The sequence below is a fragment of the Moschus berezovskii genome, chromosome 17 (genome assembly GCF_049115385.1).
Source record: "Moschus berezovskii isolate FMDL1 chromosome 17, NW_MosBer_1.0, whole genome shotgun sequence".
NCBI classification, from domain to species: Eukaryota; Metazoa; Chordata; class Mammalia; order Artiodactyla; family Moschidae; genus Moschus; species Moschus berezovskii.
Genome location: NC_142476.1, coordinates 76,969,811 through 76,996,036, shown reverse-complemented (window position 1 = coordinate 76,996,036; position 26,226 = coordinate 76,969,811).

The following is a 26,226-nucleotide window of genomic DNA, read 5'->3' as shown; positions in this document are numbered from 1 at the left end:
TTCAGTAATTAATTATATAGTAATAGTACTGAGGTATGCTTTATCACTGGTCTTCCATGGTGGTTCAGACGATAAAGAGTCTGTCTGCAACACAGGAGACCCAAGTTCAATACCTGGGTTGGGAAGATCCCCTGTAGAAGAGAATGGTAACCCTCTCCACTATTCTTGCTTGAAGAATTCCAAAGGAACCTGGCAGGCTGCAATCATGGAGTAACAGAGAGTCAGACAGGCCTGAGCAACTAAAACATTCAATTTCATGCTTTATTATTATTTAATCTTTTATTTTGTTTATTTTGCAAATGGATAACTGGGGGTATCACATTGCTATATTTTATATTAAATTTTATCCATAGTATTAATCAGTCAGTCAGTTCAGTCGCTCAGTCGTGTCCGACTCTTTGCGTATGTGCAGTTAAATTCTGTTTTTAAAACTCATTGTATTAGAGACCTAACACAGTTTCACTTCTTTCAGGTTGCCTTTGAATTTTATGAATTGAACCGTGATTTATAGTTGTAACTGCATCATTTATAAATGTAAATATTTTACATTTCAAAGTTAAATCTAGAAAAAAAAATCTATATTTAGAGAAGTCACTTTTTTCTGGTCATCTCTATCTTGTTGTCTCTTCCTTATATATATATATATATATATATATACACCAGAGTCAAATGCTGCTGTTACAGAGAGCTTTGGGGGGCTCAACAGCTACTGCGCTGGCTGAGCAGTGCTGTTATTATCCATCAGCCAGGATGACTGAAGTGCCTGGGTTCTCTGAGTCCGGAGATCCAGTGGCTGAGTCTATGAAAATTAGCCCTTTATTAGACACTTTCAATGACCATTCCTACATGAGTTAGTTATTGTTGGTAATGAAGCACTTCAAGAAGTAATGACTTAAACAGCCATTTATGATTTCTCACTAGTGTATGTATTGGCTGAGAAGTTCTGCTTCTCTGGCTGAGCTTGCTCATGCATCTCCATTGGTGGTTGGCTAGGCGCTGCTCTATTTCAGAAGGTAGATAACTCTGCTCTCCCCACATACCTCTCAGATCCTTCCAGAGGTTAGTCTTGGTGGCAGTGACAGTGTTTCAAGAAGGAAAGTAAAAGTGTGAAAGTATCTTTTCAAGCCTCCATCTGAGTTGTTTGCTCCTGTTGCACTGACACGAAGTCAAGAGTAAAGTCAGTGAGGAGGGCACTATCCAAGGGCCTAGATACAGGATGGTGTGAATGAATGGGCCATTCCTGCAATTGATCTGGCACAACTGTGTTCTAACTGCTTGTGGTGTGAGGTTAAGGATGGAATCTGAGATGCTGGGATGTAGGTGAGGGAATATGCAAACAAGGTGAGGAGCTTACAATCATCTGGGGCTGGTTGAGGAAGCTTCAGATGCGACTGACTCTTTTTATGAGTGTCTGATTGACTTGTTTTCTTCTTCCTTCTCTTTCTCCTTCTCTTCCCTCCTCCTTCTTTTTCCCCTTCATTTTCTTTTCTCTGTCACTATTTCTCTTTTACATGCATGCACATTATATATTAAGTTTTAGCAATCCCCATGTCACCTCATTATCTAAGATAACTGGAGTATGTGCTCAGGGACACTGGTTGTTCCTTTACTAACTCCTAACTGCATTTTCACTTTGTCTCTTATATATGGAGAGGAAAGACTTGAAGGGGTAAACACTGGTGGAAAACAACATAGTTGGTGAAAGTGACTTTTAGAGGAAGATTTTTGTTGTGATTTGGCAATATAATTACTCAAAGAATATTTGTAATATGCCTGAAAAGATTTAATATGAATGAAGATTGAATAAAAGACTAAATAACTAAATCTCTAACATTCCAAATCTATCATCTTTGCAGTTAGGATCTAAGAATTATTATTGTAAGAGAAGGAAATTCAAATATACATAGGGTGACTTTGTTGTTGTTATTGTTTCAGTTGCTAAGTCATGTCCGACTTTTTGCAACTCCATGGACTGCAGTGCCCCAGGCTTCCCTGTTTTTCGCTATCTCCCACAGATTGCTCAAATCCACCTCCTTTGAGTCAGTGATGCTATCTGACCATCTCTTCCTCTGCTGGCCCCATCTTATGGTGATTTAAGTTTGTGCTAAAAGTTGAAATACGTTCCCAAAGATTTTGTAACAATCAAATGTTTACTATGATTGTGGAAATGATTTTGTTTTAGTCTCTTGAGGAAATCAGAGAGCTGAAATTTTACTGAAAATTCTTAATAGTGTAACACTTACTGATATTCGGAGTGGTTTAAGAGGGATATACTATTTGGATAAACTCTAATGCATCTGAAACATTTTAAAAATAAGAAAGAGGCACTCATTTTTTCTCTCACTGTTGATAGTGAAACATTAGCAAGTATCACTTTTAGTGTTCTTAAGTATTTTTGAGAAAATGCAAAAAATATTTAATTTCTGATCTTATTTAAATAATGGAAACATTCTAGGGACTTACATGTAATTTTTACTTCTATGTGTAATAGTTTTCTGTTATAATAAGTAAATAACTATGCAATATCCTTAAGGAAGGGCTTCCAAGTTGGTGCTAGTGGTAAAGAACACACCTGCCAATGTAGGAGATGTAAGAGACGTGGGTTTGATCCTTGGGTCAGGAAGATCCCCTGGAAAAGGGCATGGCAACCCATTCCAGTATCTCTTGCCTGGAGAAGCCCATGGACAGAGTAGCCTGGCAGGCTATAGTCTAAGGGGTCGGACATGATTGAAGCGACATAGCAGGCACACATGCATCCTTAAGAATATAGAAATATATTTATTCCATAACCATTGCAAAAAATTCCAAACGATCTCTAAAATTTGTGACCAGGCTGATACAAATTTAAAAAGCTCTGGTAATAATTACAATTTTGTTCCAAGGATACATTCTGTGTCAATACTCTATGAAATGGAGAGGATGTAATCACAAAAAATAGATGAGTATTTAGAAGTCTCCTTGTTCCAAAATAATGTTCTGCTGTTACTAGATCCAGGACCTGCAATCCAGCACTGCTTTATTCACCATCTTAGGTCTACTGAAGGCTACTTAAAATTAATAAACATCTTCAGTATTCTTGCCTGGAAATTTCCACGGACAGAGGAGCTTCGCAGACTACAGTCCATGGGGTTGCAAAGAGTTGAGCACAGACAATATCTGGGGATTAAGTACATGATGTATATCTCTGAATGAAGGAAGAGGGCTGCTGTGAAGTTTAAATGTACCGTGTTCCTAAAAATGGTTTTGCCTGACATCTAGGAACATCAAGAAAGTTATGATTTTTGTTGAGCACTGTGGCCAACAAAGAATAATATTACAACTATGTGTCATTTTGACCTCCTTTTATAAAAATGCTTTTTATTTGTATTTTATTTTATTTGCTCTGTGCCTTAGCCTCAAGTCAGTTAAGAGTCCACATGGTATACAGACTAAAAATAGGTTTTAGAATTTTGTTTAAAATCTTTTATGTACAAAGATACATAAAAGATTATATACATATATATATATAATTTTAAAACTATGAGTGAATATTTGATGAAGTTTTCATGAATGTGTAACCATGAATACCCTGAAAATAAACTGATATGGAAAGTGAAAGTGTTAGTCACCCAGTCCTGTCCGACTTTTTGCAAACCCATGGCCTACAGCCCACCAGGCTCTTCTGTCCACAGGATTCTCCAGGCAAGAATACTGGAGTGGGTATTTCCTCCTCCAGGGGATCTTCTGACCCAGGGATCAAACCTGGGTCTCTTGAATTGCAGGCGGATTCTTTACCATCCCATCTGAGCCACTAGGGAACTTGACTAAGTTTTCGTGAATGTGTAACCATGAACACCTGGAACATAAACTGATATTGTTAATTTTCATATTTTATTACTATATTTAACAAATATTCATAAATGAGAAAATAGCTTTGTTATGTTTTAATTATATGTGCCCTTTCCATGTCTTCTGCTTCAAGACAGAAAGGAAAAATAAGTATACCATTGATAGTATAACACATAATTCTAAAGTAGATTCTACCAATCATGATAAACCAAATACATGACTATGAAATTAAATTATTAGATTTCAGATATATGTTTTAAATAAAGATGAATAGGTCATCATGCACCAAGCAGAGTATTTAACATTTTACTCCTTCAACAAATTCATTTTAGATATACACAGTCTTCAGTTCTATTTAGGCCTTAAGCAACTAGTCTTGTTTGCTAAACCTTTTAAACATATAAAACAAGATTCCTTAATTTATCAGGTTTAAAAAAAACTTTTTAACATAAAAAATGGTCCTTTTGAAAGTATTATGTATAGGCTATTTAATAAGTATCTCAAACCTTTTAAAATGAAAGATGTTTTGGGAGTTATTCCAATAAGATATCTTTACTGGTAAAACTCAATAGTGTGCTTGCTTGTTTCATGGGAATAACCCTGTGAACTCTTTGGAATCAATGGAAGAAGATATATAATTGTACTTTACATTTACAGCCATAACCCACATTGAGCACAATCTACTTAGAACCACTATGATGTTACATTACAGTCTGTTTTATGCCTAATGTTTTCATTCTAACAATTCTAAATTTCTCTGCTTAACAATTTTAAATTGAACTGTAAGGTAACAGCATAATTTAGGTTACTGGAAGTCAATTAACTCTGCATGATACTTGAGAAAAAATTGGCTTATACAATTGCAATTTCAGAAAATAAAAAGCTTCATTTTTGTTTGTAAAGAGTAGCTCACATCAAGGACTATTATTCTACTGGGATATATGTTTGGCTACAACCTAGTAGAAAATAGAGACACTTTTTTCTCTTTTACTTTGTTGACCCCACTGTATTGTTCTAGCCAGAGAAATTTCCACAAGATATTGTAGCATATTCAGTGCTTTGGGTTGCTTTAGGGAATATTGCTTCAAAAATGATGAAACCACTGATGATTTCAGCTTTTAACCTCAGCCATAAATACAAGTACTCTACAATATCCTCACAATTTAAATGCAAATAATCTTTAAACAAAACTAATCTTGAGGGCTTTTGTATAGTGAATGATAAATGGAAGGGAATTTTATAAAGTGTGATAGAGAGCAAGCCCAGTTTCTTTCTCACATCAATCATCTCTCCTCATGGATCAACAATTAAAATAGTTCAGTGCTTTTGAGGGAGCTGGGGAGAGCAAGTTCATCATTTAGCTGCCCATGGCATTACCTTAGGGAGAGGCAAGCTGATCCAAAGGGTAAGTGTTAATTGAAAAACGTGTAAAGGAAGCTGAAGTTCCTTCCTCTAGGTTTGCTTACCTGCAGAATGAAATCTGAGTTATGCCTCAGTTCAGTTCAGTCACTCAGTCATATCCGACTCTTTGTGATCCCACGGACTGCAGCACACCGGGCTTCCCTGTCCCTCACCAAATCCCAGAGCTTACTCAAACTCATGTCCATTGAGTCCGTGATACCATCTAACCATCTCATCCTCTGTCTTCCCCTTCTCCTCCTGTTTTTAATTTTTCCCAGCGTCAGGGTCTTTTCCAATGAGTCAGTTCTTCGCATTAGGTGGCCAAAGTATTGGAGCTTGAGCTTCAGCTTCAGCATCAGTCCTTGCAATGAATATTCAGGAATGATTTTCTTTAGGATTGACTGGTTTGATCTTGCAGTCCAAAGGACTCTCAAGAGTCTTCTCCAACACCACAGCTTAAGCATCAGTTCTTCAGTGCTCAGCTTTCTTTATAGTACAACTCTCACATCCATACATGACTACTAGAAAAACCAAAGCTTTGACAAGACGGACTTTGGTTGCAAAGTAATGTCTCTGCTTTCTAATATGCTGTCTAAGTTGGTCATAACTTTTCTTCCAAGGTGCAAGCGTCTTTTTATTTCATGGCTGCAGTCACCATCTGCAGTGATTTTGGAGCCCAAAACAGTATAGTCTCTTAAGTTATGCCTAGAAAGTCTAATCGTCTTGTCTAAAATAGTATGTGCTTAATACAAAGTAAACACTTATTATAGCTGAGTTCTTCATATTGAACAAAGGTTCATTGGAGGGACTGATGCTAAAGCTGAAACTGCAATACTTTGGCCACCTCATGCGACGAGTTGACTCACTGGAAAAGACTCTGTTGCTGGGAAAGGTTGGGGGCGGGAGGAGAAGGGGACGACGGAGAATGAGATGGCTGGATGGCATCACCGACTCTGTGAACATGAGTTTGAGTGCACTCCGGGAGTTGGTGATGGACAGGGAGGCCTGGCGTGCTGTGATTCATGGGGTCGCGGAGAGTCGGACACGACTGAGCGACTGAAATGAACTGAACTGAATTGAATGTTTTCAAAACATCACTTTCAGCAGAATTTTGTAATAATTACAACAATATTTTACATATATCTAACAGAAAGAACGGAGAAGGCAATGGCAACCCACTCCAGTACTCTCGCCCGGAAAATCCCATGGACGGAGTAGCCTGATGGGCTGCAGTCCATGGGGTCACTAAGAGTCGGACACGACTGAGCGACTTCACTTTCACTTTTCACTTTCATGCATTGGAGAAGGAAATGGCAACCCACTCCAGTGTTCTTGCCTAGAGAATCCCAGGGACGGGGGAGCCTGGTAGGCTGCCATCTCTGGGGTCGCACAGAGTCAGATGACTGAAGTGACTTAGCAGTAGCAGCAACAGAAAGAAAGGGACTTCCCAGGTGAGGCTAGTGGTAAAAAATCAGCCCGCCAATGCAGGTGACCCAAGAGATGATCCCTGAGGCAGGAAGATCTTCTGGAGGAGGAAATGGCAACCTACTCCAGTATTTTTGCCTGGAAAATCTCCTGGAGAAAGGAGCCTGGGAAAATCTCCTGGAGAGAGGAGCCTGGAGGGCTGCATAGAGTCACAGTCAGACATGAGTCCAATTAGCATCAGACAACAGAAAGAAAACTTACATTTAGTTGTTGTAATTGTTCATGATCTTATTCTATATGTAATTGTAAATTTAAGACTAGTAAATTGATACAGGGCTTCCGTGGTGGCTCAGAGGTTAAATCGTCTGCCTCCAATGCGGGAGACCCGGGTTCGATCCCTGGGTCTGGAAGATCCCCTGGAGAAGGAAACGGTAACCCACTCCAGCATTCTTGCCTGGAGAATCCCATGGACGGAGAAGCCTGGTAGGATACAGTCCACGGGGTCGCATAGAGTCGGACACGACTGAGCGACGAAACAGAACAGAACAGAAATTGATACTTCCTTTTACTTCCAATGATTTTTTTCTTTTTCTGAGACATAGAGATCTATTATCGGAGAAGGCAATGGCAAGCCACTCCAGTACTCTTGCCTAGAAAATCCCATGGACGGAGGAGCCTGGTGGGCTGCAGTCCGTGGGGTCGCTAAGGGTCGGACACGACTGAGTGACTTCACTTTCACTTTTCACTTTCACACATTGGAGAAGGAAATGGCAACCCACTCCAGTGTTCTTGCCTGGAGAATCCCAGGGACGGGGGAGCCTGGTGGGCTTCCGTCTATGGGGTCACACAGAGTAGGACACGACTGAAGTGACTTAGCAGCAGCAGCAGCAGCAGAGATCTATTATTGTTGTTTAGTGGCTTAGTCATGTTCCACTCTTTCACGACCCTATTGACTTTAGCCTGCCAGGCTCCTCTGTCCATGGAATTTTTCAGGCAAGAATACTGGAGTGTGTTACAATTTCCTCCTCCAGGGGATCTTCCCGACCCAGGGATGCAACCCATGTCTCCTCGTCTTCTGCATTGGCAGAGGATTCTTTCTACTGCTGGGAAATCTCTGTGATTATTTTGACTGAATGCTAAGTCGCTTCAGTCATGTCCGACTCTTTGTGACCCCATGGACTGTAGACTCCCCGGATCCTCTGTCCATGTCATTCTTCAGACAAGAACACTGGAGTGGGTTGCCATGCCCTCCTTCCGGGGATCTTCTTGACCCAGGAAATGAACCCGTGTCATTTACATCCCCTGCATTGGCAGGCAGGGTCTTTTACTGCTAGCAGCACCTGTGATTATTTTTATTACTTCTAAAAACTCTGTTGTACTGGTGACATGTGCAAGGAGAAATAAATCTTACAAAAGCCTCATCCAGAAGATGATATTTCTTTCCTCATTTTATCTGCTGTTTGGCATCAATATTTAATTATAATAGTCACATATAATGTAGAGTTGAGACAGCTGCCCAAAAAAAATTGCTAGGAGTTTTCACTTAGGACTTAAAAATAGTGGACATAAGAGGATGAACAAACTGAAGAAGAAAAACTAGTTACATCTTGCAATCAATTAACTGTATTTATATTTCTGAAGGGTTTACAGTTTGGCTTAAATATAAATCTCCAGTTTCTCTTTAGCAAGAACTAGAAGATTTCATTAGTTAATTTTAACTGTGAGAATAGATTCCTTTCTGGTGTCGTCTGAGATCCTTTACTCCCTATTTTAATGAAGTATTTTATATCACTGTTTCCCCCTCTTTGGCTGTCTTTCAACCATTAAATTATTCAGCAAATAACTAGATCTATAACTGTTCCATGGAAATAATAAGATAGATAATAATACAATTTCTGTTCTGGAAGTTATAATCTAATGGGAGAAAAATATAAGAGGAAATTTGTGTTACAATGTAGTTATTATTTATGTCAGTTTTCAGTACTGTTTGCAAGGTATTCAGATTCTGTGCAGTTGTTCAATATTAACTTTAATGCAGTGTCACCATTTTGTTGTGAAAGAATTCTTTCTACCAATAAGCTCTTTGAATATTGTTTTTGCTTTTTAAACCTGGAAATAACTGATCTGCATTTACCTTTTGTTCTTTCTCTAATTTGTAAATCCTCTGCCCTTCACCTGCAATGTGGTAATAGGGAAAGTTATATTCCACCTAGATTTTGGGGAAAATATCCGTCATTAGTCAAAACCACAGATGTTCAGAGGCTAAAGCTATTAAAATATCTCCCTCTGTGTGACCTTCTACCCCACATGAGAAGCTCAGGTTTTCCCTTTTAACTAATAATAAGCAGGCTCTAATATTACACAGCAGCTTCTCAGTTGGCACAGTGGTAAAGAATCTGCCTCCCAATGTAGAAGATGTAAGAGACTCGGGTTAGATCCCTTGATCAGGAAGATCCCCTGGAGAAGGAAATTGCAACCCACTCCAGTAATCTTACCTGGAAACCCCCATAGATGGAGGAGTCTGGAGGGCTACAGTCCATGGGGTCATAAAGAATCAGACATCACTAAGCATGTGTGCAAGCACGTGAGCACGTGCATGCACACACACACACATACATGCACGCACAATGTTTCATCACTTCCCAATGTCCCAGATCAGCATTAATTACCCACTATGCACAGAATAAAGACCATGATTTTTCCATCATCTGTCCATTTCCTACCTTGGCAATCTCTTTCGTCTTTTAGGAAGTAGTTCAAATACAATTTCCTCTATGAAATAAAAAATCTTTCCCAAAACCAATCCTCACACTTAACAACTCCCAAAAGCATCCCATAGGGGAGGAAAGACTTTTCCTCTACCCTCTTAATATATGTAAGTGGGGCCTGCATATTAAACTGATAAAAGGCAGATGAACAAGAGAAAAGGCATAAAAATGTTACTGATGTTAATATTTTTATATGCAAAGGATTTCCCAAAAAAGAAGTGAGAACCTGAAGAAACAACTAGACTCAGGCAGTTATATGCCATTTTTCAAAAATGCAATTATATAAGTAATTGGAGAAAGGAAAAGGCTTTAGATTTCTTGGGGTTTGTACATTGGGGACAGGCTAAAATATTGGTTAAACTAGTTATAAATAAGGATTAATTTGGTAAGCTCTGTTTATACAGACTGAACCCAGTGCCTTCTCTATCTCTAATGATAATGATTCTTCTCTCATTCCTGGGAAGGGAGAGGGATCATCACCTTCACAAACAAACATTAAGGCCTGCCTTTTCCCTTAGTGCCTCAGATGGTAAAGAACCTGCCTGCAATGCAGGAGACCTGGGTTTGATCCCTGGGTTGGGAAGATAGCCTAGAGAAAGGAATGGCTACCCACTCCAGTATTTTTGCCTGGAGAATCCCATGGACAGAGGAGCATGGTGGGCTATAGTCCATGGGATCACAAAGAGTAGGGCATAACTTGGGTAAAGCTAGATCCTTACATTTACAACTTGATGTAATTCTTGTAATAGGACTATAGTTTGTCATTTTCATTATTCTAGTTTACAGATGAGGAAACAGAGGCATAGAAAAATTAAATCACTAGTCTAAAATTACACAGGTAGTAAGGGGCACTCCTGGATTAAAAGAGTTATTTATACATAATCTTAATTAAAATAGAGTTTAAATGAACTTCAAACATGTCTTTCTATAAAAACTATTCTTACAAAGAGCTTCCAGAAATAATAAAGCATAAGTTTGAGTCAACAAAATGTTACTGACTCCATAATCTCAACTCTTAGGATTTTCTATGCATTCCAATATTCTAGTTCTGTATCTTTTCTTGCATTATCTTTCTGCTTTAATAATGAGCCTTGATAAGAAAAAAAAGTCCCTTCACTTCCAAAAGGATAATCGTTAAAGATTTTTACAAGGAATTCTCATTAAAATTTGTGTCAATTTGTCCATTACTTTTATGTCCTTAGATTACATCTTTGTTTCATTCCATTATTAGAAAGATTACTGAATTCTATATCCTCTTTAAACAGTATTAATTATACAATTGATTAAATGATAGAGATTATAGGGAGAAATAACTCTTTTAAGATAGCCATATTCTTTACAGCTGGAAAGTTAGGTTAACAATAGAAGAACATACTGAACTTCATAAATTTCATTTGCATTTTTTCCTGTCCTTTTATTCATGAGTTTAGACAGTATGCTAAAATGTGCTCAATCCACTGAGGCATGGAACAAAACTACATTTCCAGCCTTGAATTATTGTGTTCTCAGAGGAGATGGGACACTTTTACTTTTGGCAAGGTAATCATTTTTTGGAAACAATGTTTTGAGACTATCACATTCTACGATAATGAATCATTTTATATTGAGGAATTGATGGACTATTTTTTGGTGATTCATTTAAGACTGCCTGGAAATGACAAATAAAACCAATCAAACATAATTGCAGACAGAATACTCCATCTCACTGTTAGATATATGCATGATGTTGGCATGAACATTTGAAATAGCCCTGGTTCTTTATGTTCAGGTAGCTATAACTACCTCAATAACTATCTGCTTTTATGACAAACAAAGACATGAAATGAGAAGCTTCATAATTAAAATGTCTAACCATCCAAATGCTTTCAGTATTTTACTCAATTCACTACATTTCCTTGAAAATTTGCTGAAAAAGATGGAATAATAAAATTAAATATATAGAACTGAAAACACTGAAAAAGCTGTCTTAAAACTCAACACACAAAAAATGAAGAAAATGGCATCTGGCCCATTACTTCATAGCAAATAGATTGGGGAAAAATAGAAACAATGACAGAATTTATTTTCCTGGGTTTCAGAATCACTGTGGACGGTGATTGAAGTCATGAAATTAAAAGACACGTGCTCCTTGAAGGAAAAGTTATGATAAACCTAAACAGTGCATTAAAAAAAGAGACATCACTTTGCTGACAAAGATCCGTATGGTCAAATCTATGGTTTTTCCAATAGCTGTGTATGGTTGTGAGAGTTGGACCATAAAGACTGAGCACCAAAGAATTGATGCTTTTGAACTGTACTGCTAGAGAAAACACTTGAGAGTCACCTGGACAGCAAAGATATAAAGCCAGCCAATCCTAAAGGAAATCAACCCTGAATATTCATTGGAAGGAATGATGCTGAAGCTCAAGCTCTAGTACTTTGGCTACAGATGCGAAGAGCTGACTCATCGGAAAAGACCCTGATTTTGAGGGAAGGAGAAGGGGACGACAGAGGATGAGATGTTTGGATGGCATCACCAACTCAATGGACACAAGTTTGAGCAAAATCTGGGAGATGGTGAAGGATAGGGAAGTCTGGTATTCTGCTATTCAGTTCAGTTCAGTCGCTCAGTCGTGTCCGACTCTCCGCGACCCCATGAATCACAGCACGCCAGGCCTCCCTGTCCATCACCAACTCCCGGAGTTCACCCAAACTCATGTCCACAGAGTCGGTGATGCCATCCAGCCATCTCATTCTCCGTCGTCCCCTTCTCCTCCCGCCCCCAAATTTTCCTAGCATCATATCTTTTCCAGTGAGTCAATTTGTCGCATGAGGTGGCCAAAGTATTGCAGTTTCAGATTTAACATCAGTCCTTCCAATGAGCACCCAATATTGATCTCCTTTAGAATGGACTGGTTGGATCTCCTTGCAGTCCAAGGGACTCTCAAGAGTCTTCTCCAGCACCACAGTTCAAAAGCATCAATACTTCGGTGATCAGCTTTCTTCATAGTCCAACTCTCACATCCATACATGACCACTGGAAAAACCATAGCCTTGACTAGACGGACCTTGGTTAGCAAAGTAATGTCTCTGCTTTTTAATATACTATCAAGGTTGGTCATAACTTTCTTTCCAAGGAGTAAGTGTCTTTTATTTCCTCGCTGAAATCAGCATCTGCAGTGATCTTGGAGCCCAAAAAAATAAAGTCTGACACTGTTTCCACTGTTTTTCCATCTATTTCCCATGAAGTGATGGGACCAGATGCCATGATCTTTGTTTTCTGAATGTTGAGCTTCAAGCCAACCTTTTCACTCTCCTCTTTCACTTTGATCAAGAGGCTTTTGAGTTCCTCTTCACTTTCTGCCATAAGGGTGGTGTCATCTGCATATCTGAGGTTATTGATATTTCTCCCGGCAATCTTGATTCCAGCTTGTGCTTCTTCCACCCAGCGTTCCTCATGATGTACTCTGCATACAAGTTAAATAAGCAAGGGGACAATATACAGCCTTGACGTACTCCTTTTCCTATTTGGAACCAGTCTGTTGTTCCATGTACAGTTCTGACTGTTGCTTCCTGACCTGCATACGGGTTTCTCAAGTGGCAGGTCAGGTGATCTGGTATTCCCATCTCTTTCAAAATTTTCCACAGTTTATTGTGATCCAACAGTCAAAGGCTTTGGCATAGTCAATGAAGCAGAAATAGATGTTTTTCTGGAACTCTCTTGCTTTCTCCATGATCCAGCGGATGTTGGCAAATTGATCTCTGGTGCCTCTGCCTTTTCTAAAACCTGCTTGAACATCTGGGAGTTCACGGTTCACATATTGCTGAAGCCTGGCTTGGAGAATTTTGAGCATGACTTTACTTGCGTGTGAGATGAGTGCAATTGTGTGGTAGTTTGAGTATTCTTTGGCATTGCCTTTCTTTGGGATTGGAATGAAGACTGACCTTTTCCAGTCCTGTGGCCACTGCTGAGTTTTCCAAATCTGTTGGCATATTGAGTATAGCACTTTCACAGCATCATCTTTCAAGACTTGAAATAACTCAACTGGAATTCCATCACCTCCACTAGCTTTGTTCGTAGTGATGCTTTCTAAGGCCCACTTGACTTCACATTCTAAGATGTCTGGCTCTAGGTCAGTGATCACATTATCGTGACTATCAGTCGTGAAGATCTTTTTACAGTTCTTCTGTGTATTCTTGCCACCTCTTCTTAATATCTTCTGCTTCTGTTAGGTCCATACCATTTCTGTCCTTTATCGAGCCCATCTTTGCATGAATTGTTCCCTTGGAACGGGTGAATTTAACTCAGATGACCATTATATCTACTACTGTGGGCAGGAATCCCTTAGAAGAAATGCAGTAGCCATCATGGTCAATAAAAGAGTCCAAAATGCAGTACTTGGATGCAATCTTAAAAATGACAGAATGATTTCTGTTCATTTCCAAGGCAAACCATTCAATATTACAGTAATCCAGGCCTATGCCCCAACCAGTAATGCTGAAGAAGCCAAAGTTGAATGGTTCTATGAAGACCTACAAGACATTTTAGAACTAACACCCAAAAAAGATGTTCTTTTCATTATAGGGGACTGGAATGCAAAAGTAGGAAGTCAAGAACCACGGGGAGTAACAGGCAAATTTGGCCTTGGAGCACGGAATGAAGCAGGGCAAAGGCTAATAGAGTTTTGTCAAGAGAACGCACTGGTCATAGCAAACACACACTTCCAACAACACAAGAGAAGACTCTACACATGGACATCACCAGATGGTCAACACCAAATCAGATTGATTATATTCTTTGCAGCCAAAGATGGAGAAGCTCTATACAGTTAGCAAAAACAAGACCAGGAGCTGACTGTGGCTCAGATCATGAACTCCTTATTGCCAAATTCAGACTCAAATTGAAGAAAGTAGGGAAAACCACTAGACCATTCAGATATGACCTAAATCAAATCCCTTATGATTATACAGTGGAAGTGAGAAATAGATTGAAGGGACTAGATCTGATAGACTGCCTGATGAACTCTGGACGGAGGTTCGTGACATTGTACAGGGAACAAGGACCAAGACCATCCCCATGGAAAAGAAATGCAAAAAAGCAAAATGGCTGTCTGAGGTGGCCTTACAAATAGCTGCGAAAAGAAGAGAAGTGAAAAGCAAAGGAGAAAAGGAAAGATATAAGCAGCTGAATGCAGAGTTCCAAAGAGTACCAAGGAGAGATAAGAAAGCCTTCTTCAGTGATCAATGCAAAGAAATAGAGGAAAACAACAGAATGGGAAAGACAAGAGATCTCTTCAATTCTGCCATTCATGGGGTTGCAAACGTCAAACACAACTGAGCGACTCAACAGTAACAAAGAACTGAAGAAAAAGATCCAAAGTCTTAGATTTAAGAAACCAATGAAACCACATAAAATTAACTAGCATCTCTCATATATTAATGGTTAGAAATACCTGCTAGGCATATATGACTTTTGGAAAAAAAAAAAACTCCTAAAATTGATCAAAATATTCTCAGAAATAAATATCACAGCTACTTTATCAGCTAGGGGCTTTCCTGATGACTCAGTGGTGAAGTTCTGTCTGGCAGTTCAGAAGACATGGGTCAGTCCTCATCCTCGAAGATTCCACATGCATTGGAGCAACTAAGCCAGTGCATCACAACTCCTGAGCCTGTGGTCTAGAGCCATGAGTAACAATTACTGAAGCTTGTGCACCCTGAGTTCATGCTCCGTAACAAGAGAAGCCACCACAATGAGCAGCCTGTGCACTGCAACTAGAGAGTAGGCCACACTCACCAGAACTAGAGAAAACCTGTAACGAGCAACAAAGATGCAGCACAGCCAAAAATAAAAAGATCCACTAGGACTATTTCTGCATCATGTCTATATAGAAATTCCATAGGTAATATATGATTACTGTGTTTTCAGAAATGCTGACTGTATTATAGATATTTACATTCAGAATAGAAACTATCAAAACTAGCTTTCATAGCTTATGTTGACAAAGAATGTTTTAGAGGACCAGAAGTTACTAAAGGAGTACTATTTTCTCTAGTAAATATCTATTATCACAAAATAGAATTCCTATTGTTAATGCAGAGTGTTTATAAAATATAAATGCATAGAATATAGCACAGTTATATGAAATGATTCTCCAAGTCAGGCTTCAACAGTATGTGAACCATGAACTTCCAGATGTTCAAGATGGATTTAGAAAAGGCAGATGAACCAGAGATCAAATTGCCAACATCTGTTGGATCATGGAAAAGGAAGAGAGTTCCATAAAAATATCTACTTCTGCTTTATTGACTACGCCAAAGTCTTTGACTGTGTGGATCACAACAAACTGTGGAAAATTCCCCAAGAGATGGGTATACTAGACCACCTGACCTGCCTCTTGAGAAATCTGTACTCAGGTCAAGAAGCAACAGTTAGAACTGGACATGGAACAAAAGACTGTTTCCAAATCAGGAAAGTAGTACATTAAGGATATATATTCTCACCCAGCTTATTTAACTTATGTGCAGAGTACATCATGAGAAACACTGGGCTGGATGAAGCACAAGCTGGAATCAAGATTGTTGGATGAAATACTGATAACCTCAGCTATGCAGTTGACACCACCCTTATGGCAGAAAGTGAGGAAGAACTAAAAAGCCTCCTGATGAAACTGAAAGGGGAAAGTGAAAAAGTTGGCTTAAATTTCAGCATTCAGAAAACTAAGATAATGGCATCCAGTTCCATCATTTCATGGCAAATAGATGGAGAAACAATGGAAACAGTTCAGTTCAGTTCAGTCGCTCAGTAATGTCCGACTCTTTGCAACCCCATGAATCACAGCACACCAGGCCTCCCTGTCCATCACCAACTCCCTGTCCATCACTCAAACTCATGTCCATCGAGCTGGTGATGCCATCCATCCATCTCATTCTCTGTCATCCCTGTCTCCTCCCGCCCCCAATCCCTCCTAGCATCAGAGTCTTTTCCAGTGAGTCATCTCATTGCATGAGGTGGCCAAAGTATTGGAGTTTCAGTTTTAGCATCAGTCCTTCCAATGAACACCCAGGATTGATCTCCTCTAGAATGGACTGGTTGGATCTCTTTGCAGTCCAAGGGACTCTCAAGAGTCTTCTCCAGCACCACAGCTCAAAAGCTGGCAGACTTTATCACTGAAGATGGTGACTACAGCCATGAAGTTAAAAGATGCTTGCTCCTTGGAAGAAAAGCTAAGACCAACCTAGATAGCATATTGAAAAGCAGAGACATTACTTTGCCAACAAAGGTTTGTCTAGTCAAAGCTATGGTTTTTCCAGTGGTCATGTATGGATGTGAGAGTTGGACTGTGAAGAAAGCTGATCACCGAAGAATGGATGCTTTTGAACTGTGGTGTTGGAGAAGACTCTTGAGAGTCCCTTGGCCTGCAAGGAGATCAAACCAGTCAATCTTACAGGAAATTTTCCTGAATATTCATTGAAAGTACTGGTGCTGAAGCTGAAACTCCAATACTTTGGTCACCTGATGTGAAGAGCTGACTCATTGGAAAATATCCTTATGCTGGGAAAGATCGAAGGCAGGAGGAGAAGGGGATGACAGAGGATGAGATGGTTGAATGGCATCACTGACTCAATGGATGAACATGAGTGTGAGCAAGCTCTGGGATTTGGTGATGGACAGGGAAGCCTAGCATGCTGCAGTTTATGGGTTCGCATAGAGTCAGACATGACTGAGTGACTGAACTTAACTAAACTAATATGAAATGAATCAACATCAATATCAATTATTTGATAAAATAAAATCTTTTTAAATGGAGAAAGATCTATAATATACATGTATACATACAAATAATACAACACAGTTGAATTGCAAAATTAACTCCTATAATACATGAAATATTTTGCAAACACAGGAATTAAAACATACTAGAAGTAGCTTCACCTATCATTTATCCAGATTCACACACTATAATTACTGTTCTTAAATCTGAAATTTTCAGTGTTATTTAACTGTATAAACGTAACAATGGCCATTCATTGTGCATAAAATACTGGACATACTAATATGCTCTTGATTAAGTACAAAGGAGGAACATGTTTGGGAACACTGGTGGCAAGGAGCATAGATTCTGCACCCAAGAACACCTCTCAGTGCTGTTAAAACATTTAATGACACTGTACTAGGCACCTTGAACTCCTGATATCCAAACAGGTTATCAAATTTTATTTATCTGCTTTTCCATTAATGGACATTGATATTGTTTCCAGGTTTTGTTCTTACAAATGATGCCATCAGGAACATTCCTACACATGTCTTCTGGTCTATTGCTGCAAAATAGTGTCATGCATATAAGTGTAATTTGGGGATCATAGCATATATGGATTCCCATGTGGTGATAGTGGTAAAGAACCCGCCTGCCAATGCAAGAGATATAAGAGACACAGGTCCAATCCCTTGGTCAGGAAGATCCCCTGGAGGAGGGTGTGGCAACCCATTCCAGTATTCTTGCCTAGAGAATCCCATGGACAGAGGAGCCTGGTGGGCCACAATCCAGGGGGTTGCAAAGAGTCAGACATGACTAAGGTGACTTAGCACACAAAATATGGGGATGCTCAATATTCCAAGACAATGCTGAATCATTTACCTGAAAGTGGTATCACTTAATACCCTCATTTATTAAAAAATAAGGAATCTCAGAAATATGAAGCTCCCCAGCATTTGATATTGCCAGATTTTATTTTATTTCATTTGCCAATCAGTTAAATGCTTGAGAACAGAAATTCATTGTGGTCTTATTTTACTTTGATTAATCATGAGGATGCTGCTGCTGAGTGATTATTTTTCTGTTTATTAGTTTTTTTCTGGTGGAGAATGTCTACTTATGACATTTGCTCTTTTTGTTTTGCATGGTAGATTGTTTAAAAAAAACGTTTTAAAAACTAGATGTCTATTGGCAGGTGAATGGATAAGAAACCTGTGGTACGTATACACAATGGAATATTACTCAGCTATTAAAAAGAATGCATTTGAATCAGTTCTAACGAGGTGGATGAAACTGGAGCCTATTATACAGAGTGAAGTAAATCAGGAAGAAAAACACCAATACAGTATAGTAATGCATATATATGGAATTTAAAAAGATGGTAACGATGACCCTATATGTGAGACAGCAAAAGATACAAAGATGTAAAGAACAGATTTTTGGACTCTGTGGGAGAAGGCGAGGGTGAGATGATTGGAGAGACTAGTATTGAAACATGTATATTACAATATGTGAAATAGATCACCAGTCCAGATTCGATGCATGAGACAGGATGCTCAGGGCCGGTGCACTGGGATGACCCTGAGGGGTGGGATGGGGAGGGAGGTAGGAGAGGGGTTCAGGATGGGGGACACATGTACACCCATGGCTGATTCATGTGAACGTATGGCAAAAACCACTACAATATTGTAAACTAATTAGCCTCCAATTAAAATAAATTAATTAATTTACCAACAAAAGGGAATCTCAAAGATTCCCTTATCCTAAAGATTTTCTAAAACCATTTCACTTAACAAAGGTTAGTATCTGTGTTTCCTCCCCTCCAACATGTGACTGATTTTGACATATAGAATGAGACAGAAGGAACATTGTGTTATCTCTGTGCCTAGGCTTAAAAAGCTGTTAGTATGTCCTTCTCTACTTTCAGAGCTCTAAGCCATCATGTAAAGAAGCCTGACTAACAAGGAGTACGGAGAAATCATATGGTGAGAGGATTTGGAAGATGTGAGAATAAAATGAGACATTCCCAGACCGTCAACCACTGACCCACCTGAAAGCTGGTAGCTGAAATAAGGTCATGATTGTGTTGCAGAACTATGAAAAAAATGTATGGTACTTGTTTACACCCAGCATTTTAGAATGGTTTGTTATACAGGAGAAAAATTTTAAAACATTGTCTTCCTGTTATATTTTCTTTATATATATCATTATATACTCTTTTGTTGCTCAGTCACTCAGTCGTGTCTGACTGTTTATGATGCCATGGACTGCAGCACACCCAGGCTTCCTTGTCCTTCACCATCTCCCAGACCTTGTTCAAACTCTTGCCCATTGAGTTGGGGATAACATCATCCATCTCATCCTCTGAAATTGTCTTCTCCACCTGCCTTCAATCTTTCCCAGTATCAGGGACTTTTTCAATGAGTCAGTTCTTCACAGTAGGTGGCCAAAGTATTGGAACTTCAGCTTCAGCATCAGTCCTTCCAATGAATATTCCAGATTGATTTTCTTTAGGGTTGACTGGTTGGATCTCCTTCAGTCCAAGTTCAGTTCAGTTCAGTTCAGTCACTCAGTTGTGTCCAACTCTTAGCAACCCCATGAACCACAACAGGAAAGGCCTCCCTGTCCATCACCAACTCCCGGAGTACACTCAAACTCATGTCCATCGAGTCGGTGATGCCATCCAGCCACCTCATTCTCTGTCGTCCCCGTCTCCTCCTACCCTCAATCGCTCCCAGCATCAGAGTCTTTTCCAGTGAGTCAACTCGTCGCATGAGGTGGCCAAAGTATTGGAGTTTCAGCTTTAGCATAAGTCCTTCCAATGAACACCCAGGATTGATCTCCTCTAGAATGGACTGGTTGGATCTCCTTGCAGTCCAAGGGACTCTCAAGAGTCTTCTCCAACACCACAGTTCAAAAGCATCAATTCTTCGGCGATCAGCTTTCTTCACAGTCCAACTCTCACATCCATACATGACCACGGGAAAAACCATAGCCTTGACTAGATGGACCTTGGTTGGCAAAGTAATGTCCCTGCTCGTTCATATGCTATCTAGGCTGGTCATAACTTTCCTTCCAAGGAGTAAGCGTCTTTTAATTTCATGGCTGCAATCAGCATCTGCAGTGATTTTGGAGCCCAAAAAAACAAAGTCTGACACTGTTTCCACTGTTTCCCCATCTATTTCCCAAGAAGTGATGGGACCAGATGCCATGATCTTTGTTTTCTGAATGTTGAGCTTCAAGCCAACCTTTTCACTCTCCTCTTTTACTTTCATCAAAAGGCCTTTGAGTTCCTCTTCACTTTCTGCTATAAGGGTGGTGTCATCTGCATATCTGAGGTTATTGATATTTCTCCTGGCAATCTTGATTCCAGCTTGTGCTTCTTCCACCCAGCATTCCTCATGATGTACTCTGCATATAAGTTAAATAAGCAGGGTGACAATACACAACCTTGACGTACTCCTTTTAAGGACTCTCCAAAGTCTTCTCCAACACCATAGCTCAAAATCATCAATACTTTGGTGTCCAGCCTTCCTTATGGTCTAACTCTCACATCCGTACATTACTACTGCAAAAACCATAGTTTTGACTACACAGACTTTGTCAGCAAAATAATGTCTCTGCTTTCTAATATGCAGCCTAGATTTGTCATAGATTTTCTTTCTAAGAGTCATTTAATTTCGTGACACCAGTCACCATCTGCAGTGATTTTGGAGCCCAAGAAGATAAAGTCTGCCACTGTCTCCATTGTTTCCCCATCTATTTGACGTGAATTAATGGGACCAGAGGTCATGATCTTCGTTTTTTGAATGTTGACTTCTAAGCCAGCTTTTTCACTCTCCTCTTTCACTTTCATCAAGAGACTCTTAGTTCCTCTTTGCTTTCTGCCATCGGGTAGTGGATGGTGTCATCTGCATATCTGAGGTTCTTGATATTTCTCCCAGCAATCTTGATTCCAACTTGTGCTTCATCCAGCCCCTCATTTCTCATGTTGTACTCTGCATAAGTTAAATAAGCAGGGTGACAATAAACAGCCTTGATGTATTCCTTTCCCAACTTTGAAACAGTCCTTTGTCCCACGACTGTTTTTAACTTTTGCTTCTTGACCTGCATATAGTTTTCTCAGGAGGCAGATAAAGTGGTCTGATGTTCCCATCTCTTTTAGTAATTTTTGCAGTTTGCTGTGATCCACACAGCCAAAGGATTTAGTGTAGTTAATGAAGCAGAATTAGATGTTTTTCTGGAATTTTCTTTCTTTTTCTGTGATTAGGTGGATGTTGTCAATTTAATTTGATCTCTGGTTATTCTGACTTTACTAAATCCGGCTTGGACATCTAGTGGTTCTTGGATCACATACTTCTGAAGTCTAGTTTGCAGAATTTTCAGTATTACTTTGCTAGTGTGTGAAATGAGTGCAATATTGCAGTAGTTTGAACATTCTTTGACATTGTTTTTCTTTGGGACAGGAATGAAAACTGACCTTTTCAGTCCTGCTGGCCACTGCTGAGTTTTCCAAATTTGCTGGCATATTGTGTGCATCACTTTAAAAGCATCATCTTTTAGGATCTGAAATAGCTTAGCTAGAATTCCATCACCTCCACTAGCTTTGCTTGCAGTGATGCTTCCTAAGGCGCACATGGCTTTACATTCTAAGATGTCTAACTCTAGGTGAAGGATCAAACAATTGTGGTTATTTGGGTCATTAATATCTTTTTTGTATAGTTCTTCTGTGTATTCTTGCCATCCCGTCTTAATATCTTCTGCTTCTGTTAGGTCCATACCATTTCTCTCCCTTATTGTGCCCATCTTTGCATGAAATGTTCCCTTGGTATCTCTAATTTTTTGAAGATATCTCTAGTTTTTTCCCATTTTATTGTTTACCTTTTTTTCTTTTCAATGTTCACTTAGGAAGGCTTTCTTATCTATCCTTGCTATTCTTTGGAACTCTGCATTCAGATGGGTATATCTTTCCTTTTGCTTTTCTTCTTTTCTCACCTATTTTTGAGGCCTCCTCAAACAGCCATTTTGCCTCTTTGCATTTCTTCTTCTTCGGAATGATTTTGATCACTGCCTCCTATACAATATCACGAACCTTCATCCACAGTGCCTTAGGCACTCTGTCTATCAGATGTAACCCCTTCAATCTATTTCTTACTTTCACTGTATAATAGTAAAACATTTGATTTAGGTCATATCTTAATAGTCTAGTGGTTTTTTTCCCTAGTTTCTTCAATTTAAGTCTGAATTTTGCAGTAAGGAGTTCATGATATGAGACACAGTCAGCTCCAGTCTTGTTCTTGCTGACTGTATAAACTTCTCCATCTTCAGTTCAGTTCAGTTCAGTTGCTCAGTAGTGTCCGACTCTTTGCAACACGATGGACTGCAGCATGCCAGGCCTCCCTGTCCGTCACCAACTCCCAGAATTTACTCAAATTCATGTCCCTTCAGTTGGTGATGTCATCAAACCATCTCATCCTCTGTCGTCCCCTTCTCCTCCTGCCTTCAAACTTTCCCAGCATCAGGGTCTTTTCCAATGAGTCAGTTCTTCACATTTGGTGGCCAAAATATTGGGAGTTTCAGCTTCAGCATCAGTCCGTCCAGTGAAGATTCAGGACTGATTTCCTTTAGGATGGACTGGTTGGATCTCCTTGCAGTCCAAGTGACACTCAAGAGTCTTCTCCAACACCACAGTTCAAAAGCATCAGTTCTTCAACACTCAGCTTTCTTTATAGTCCAAGTCTCACATCCATATATGACTCCTGGAAAAACCATAACCTTGACTAAATGGACCTTTCTTGGCAAAGTAATGTCTTTGCTTTATAATATGCTGTCTAGGTTGGTCATAACTTTTCTTCCAAGGAACAAGCATCTTTTAATTTCATGGCTGCAGTCACCATCTGCAGTGATTTTGGAGTCCAAAAAAATAAAGTCTGTCTCTGTTTCCACTGTTTTCCCACCTATTTGCCATGAAGTGATGGGACCGGATGCCATGATTTTCATTTTCAGAATGTTGAAATTTAAGTCAACTTTTTCACTCTCCTCTTTCACTTTCACTTTCTCTTAGGCTGCAAAGAATATAATCAATCTGATTTCCGTATTGACCATCTGGCGCTGTCCATGTGTAGAGTCATCTCTTGTGTTGTTGGAAGAAGGTGTTTGCTATAACCAGTGCATTCTCTTGGCAAAACTGTTAGCCTTTGCCCTGCTTCATTTTGTACTCCACGGCAAACTTGCCTGTCACTCCAGGTGTCTTTTGACTTCCTACATTGCTTCCAGTCCCCTGTGATGACAAGGGCATCTTTTTTTAGTGTTAATTCTAGAAGGTCTTGTAGGTATTCATAGAACCATTCAATTTAATCTTCTTTGGCATTAGTGGTTGAGGTATAGACTTGGATTATTGTAATATTGAATGTCTTGCCTTGGAGACAACAGCGATCATTCTGTCAGTTTTGAGACTGAACCCAAGTACTGCATTTTTGACTCTTTTGTTAATTATGAGGGCTACTTCATTTCTTCTAAAGGATTCTTGCCCACAGTAGTAGATGCAATGGTCATCTGAATTAATTTCATCCATTCCAGTCCATTTTAGTTCACTTATTCCTGAAATGTTGATGCTAACTGTTACCATCTCCTGTTTGACCATTTTCCAATTGCCTTGATTCGTAGACCTAACATTCCAAGTTCATACGCACTATTGTTCTTTATAGCATTGGACTTTAAATTACCACCAGACACATCCACAACTGGGTGTTGTTTCCACTTTGGGTCAGCCTCTTCATTCCTGCTGGAGCTATTTCTCTGCACTTTTCTAGTAGTATATTGGGTACCTAATGACCTGGGGGGGTTCATCTTTCAGTGTCCTGTCTTTTTTGCCTTTTCATACTGTTCTTGGGAGTCTTAAGGCAAGGATACTGAAGTGGTTTGCCATTCCCTTCTCCAGTGCACCACATTTTGTCAGCACTCTCCACCATGACCTGTCTGTCTTGGGTGGCCCTACATGGCATGACTGATAGTTTCATTGAGTCAAACAAGGCTGTGGTCCATGTGATCAGTTTGGTTAGTTTTCTGTGATTGTAGTTTTCATTCTGTCTTTCCTTTGAAGGCTGATGATAAGAGGCTTTTGGAAGCTTCTTGGTGGGAGGGACTGGCTGTGAGTAAAACCAAGTCTTGCTCTGGTGGACAGGGTCTTGCTCAGTAAATCTTTAATTCAATTTTCCAATTATAATAATATATGTTATTATTTTTTATTCAAAAAATATTGTTTTATATCATATGTGTTTCCAATATTTTTCTAAGTTTATAGCTTGATTTTATACTTTATAAGATATTTTTTGAAGACCAGAAATGTTTGAACTTAATATTGCCACATTTTGAATGTTTATTTTTTTTAATAATGAAAAAAACTTTCATGACCTGTCTAAGAAGACTTCTATCTCCCAATATAAAAAATATATTCATCTATATATTCCCCCAAACTCTATAAAGCTTTATCTATGGAATTTCAGGTTTTAAGCAATCTAGAATGAATTATGGGTATGTTTTAAGGAAGAATTTCATTTCAATGAAATGAATTGAAGAATTCAATTTCACTTTTCTTGCCATATGGATAACAAATAATTGCCGATCATTTTGCCACCTCAGCTCTAAATCATAGTGGCATATTTGTGTGGATCTATTTCTGGGTTCACTATTTTCTTCTATATGTCAATTTGCCTCTCCTTGTACTCATTTTACACTTTCTAAATTGCTATAGCTTTAAATAAGTCTCTGGATTTTGTAAAGGCATTTTTTCTTCTACATTTTTCTTCTTCAGAAAGATTTAAACTATTTTCACTTCTTTGTTATTCTATATAAATTTTCAAACCATTGAGTGTGTAGTTCTGCTTGTATCTATAGAGAAGACATGATGTTTTTATGATATTCATTCATTCTATCTATTGATATTGGGTATATTTCTTTGTTTCAGATTCTCGGTGATTTTTCACTAGATTAACATTTTCAGTCTTGACACATGCATTGCATATCTTTTGTTACATTAATTTCTAGGTATTTATTTTACTGTGATCTTTAAACTTCTAAGTGTTGTTGGTAAACACTGATTTTTTTTATTTTACTTAAAAAAATTATATTTATGTTTTAATTTTATATTGGCGGTGTAACTGGCTAACAGTGTTGTGTTAGTTTCAGGTGTACAGAAAAGTGATTCAGTTATACATATTTGTGCATCTCTTCTTTTTCAAATTCTTTTTCCATGTAGGTTATTACAGAGTACTGAGCAGAGTTCCCTAACACTGATTCTTTTTGTATATTTTTCCTGTTTCCAACCTTACCATTTTATCCCATTTTCTTTAATATTGATAATGTGTCTGTATCTTTTTCTCCTCATCTAAACAGTCACATTAACTTCTAATGATAAATAATTGCCATCTTTCTAATCCTCAAGCTTTTGAGTTTCTTTTACCATTTGCTTGCTCTATCACCTCCTACATTGTCGAATGTAAGTAGTGATAATGGATTTGTCCCTACTTACAAAGGACATGCCTCTCACTATTCTCATCTAGAGCTATATTTATGGAAAACATTTTCCACCTTATCTTTATTTATCTTTATTAGGTTAAATAATTTTGTCTGTGTCTCAAATATTCTAAAACCTTCTATTTCAGAAATTTAAAAAATAATTAAATGGCAAATTTTATTTTACTTTTAAAAAATATATTTAGTGTGATGATTGTAGGCTATTTTCCTGTAATTTAGTAATTGTCTCAACCACCTATGATTTTTGAGTATGCTTTTTTTTCCTACAACTTTTATTTTCAGCCTATTCCCAAATCTATTTCTCTGTTGACTGCTTATTTAAGAAGCTATTGGATTTTTTACTTTAAATATTTTATATGTATATATTGTATATTCTGTGAATGACCTTCTAGACACAGATAAGCCCTGGAATTAAAACCATTTATTTATTGTTTCTTTTAGAACTTCACTCATAGTTGCTGGGATTCTTGTGTGCTTGGTTGTTTTTTGTTTTGTTTTGTTGATGGTTTCCTTTGCTATGCAAAAGCTTTTGA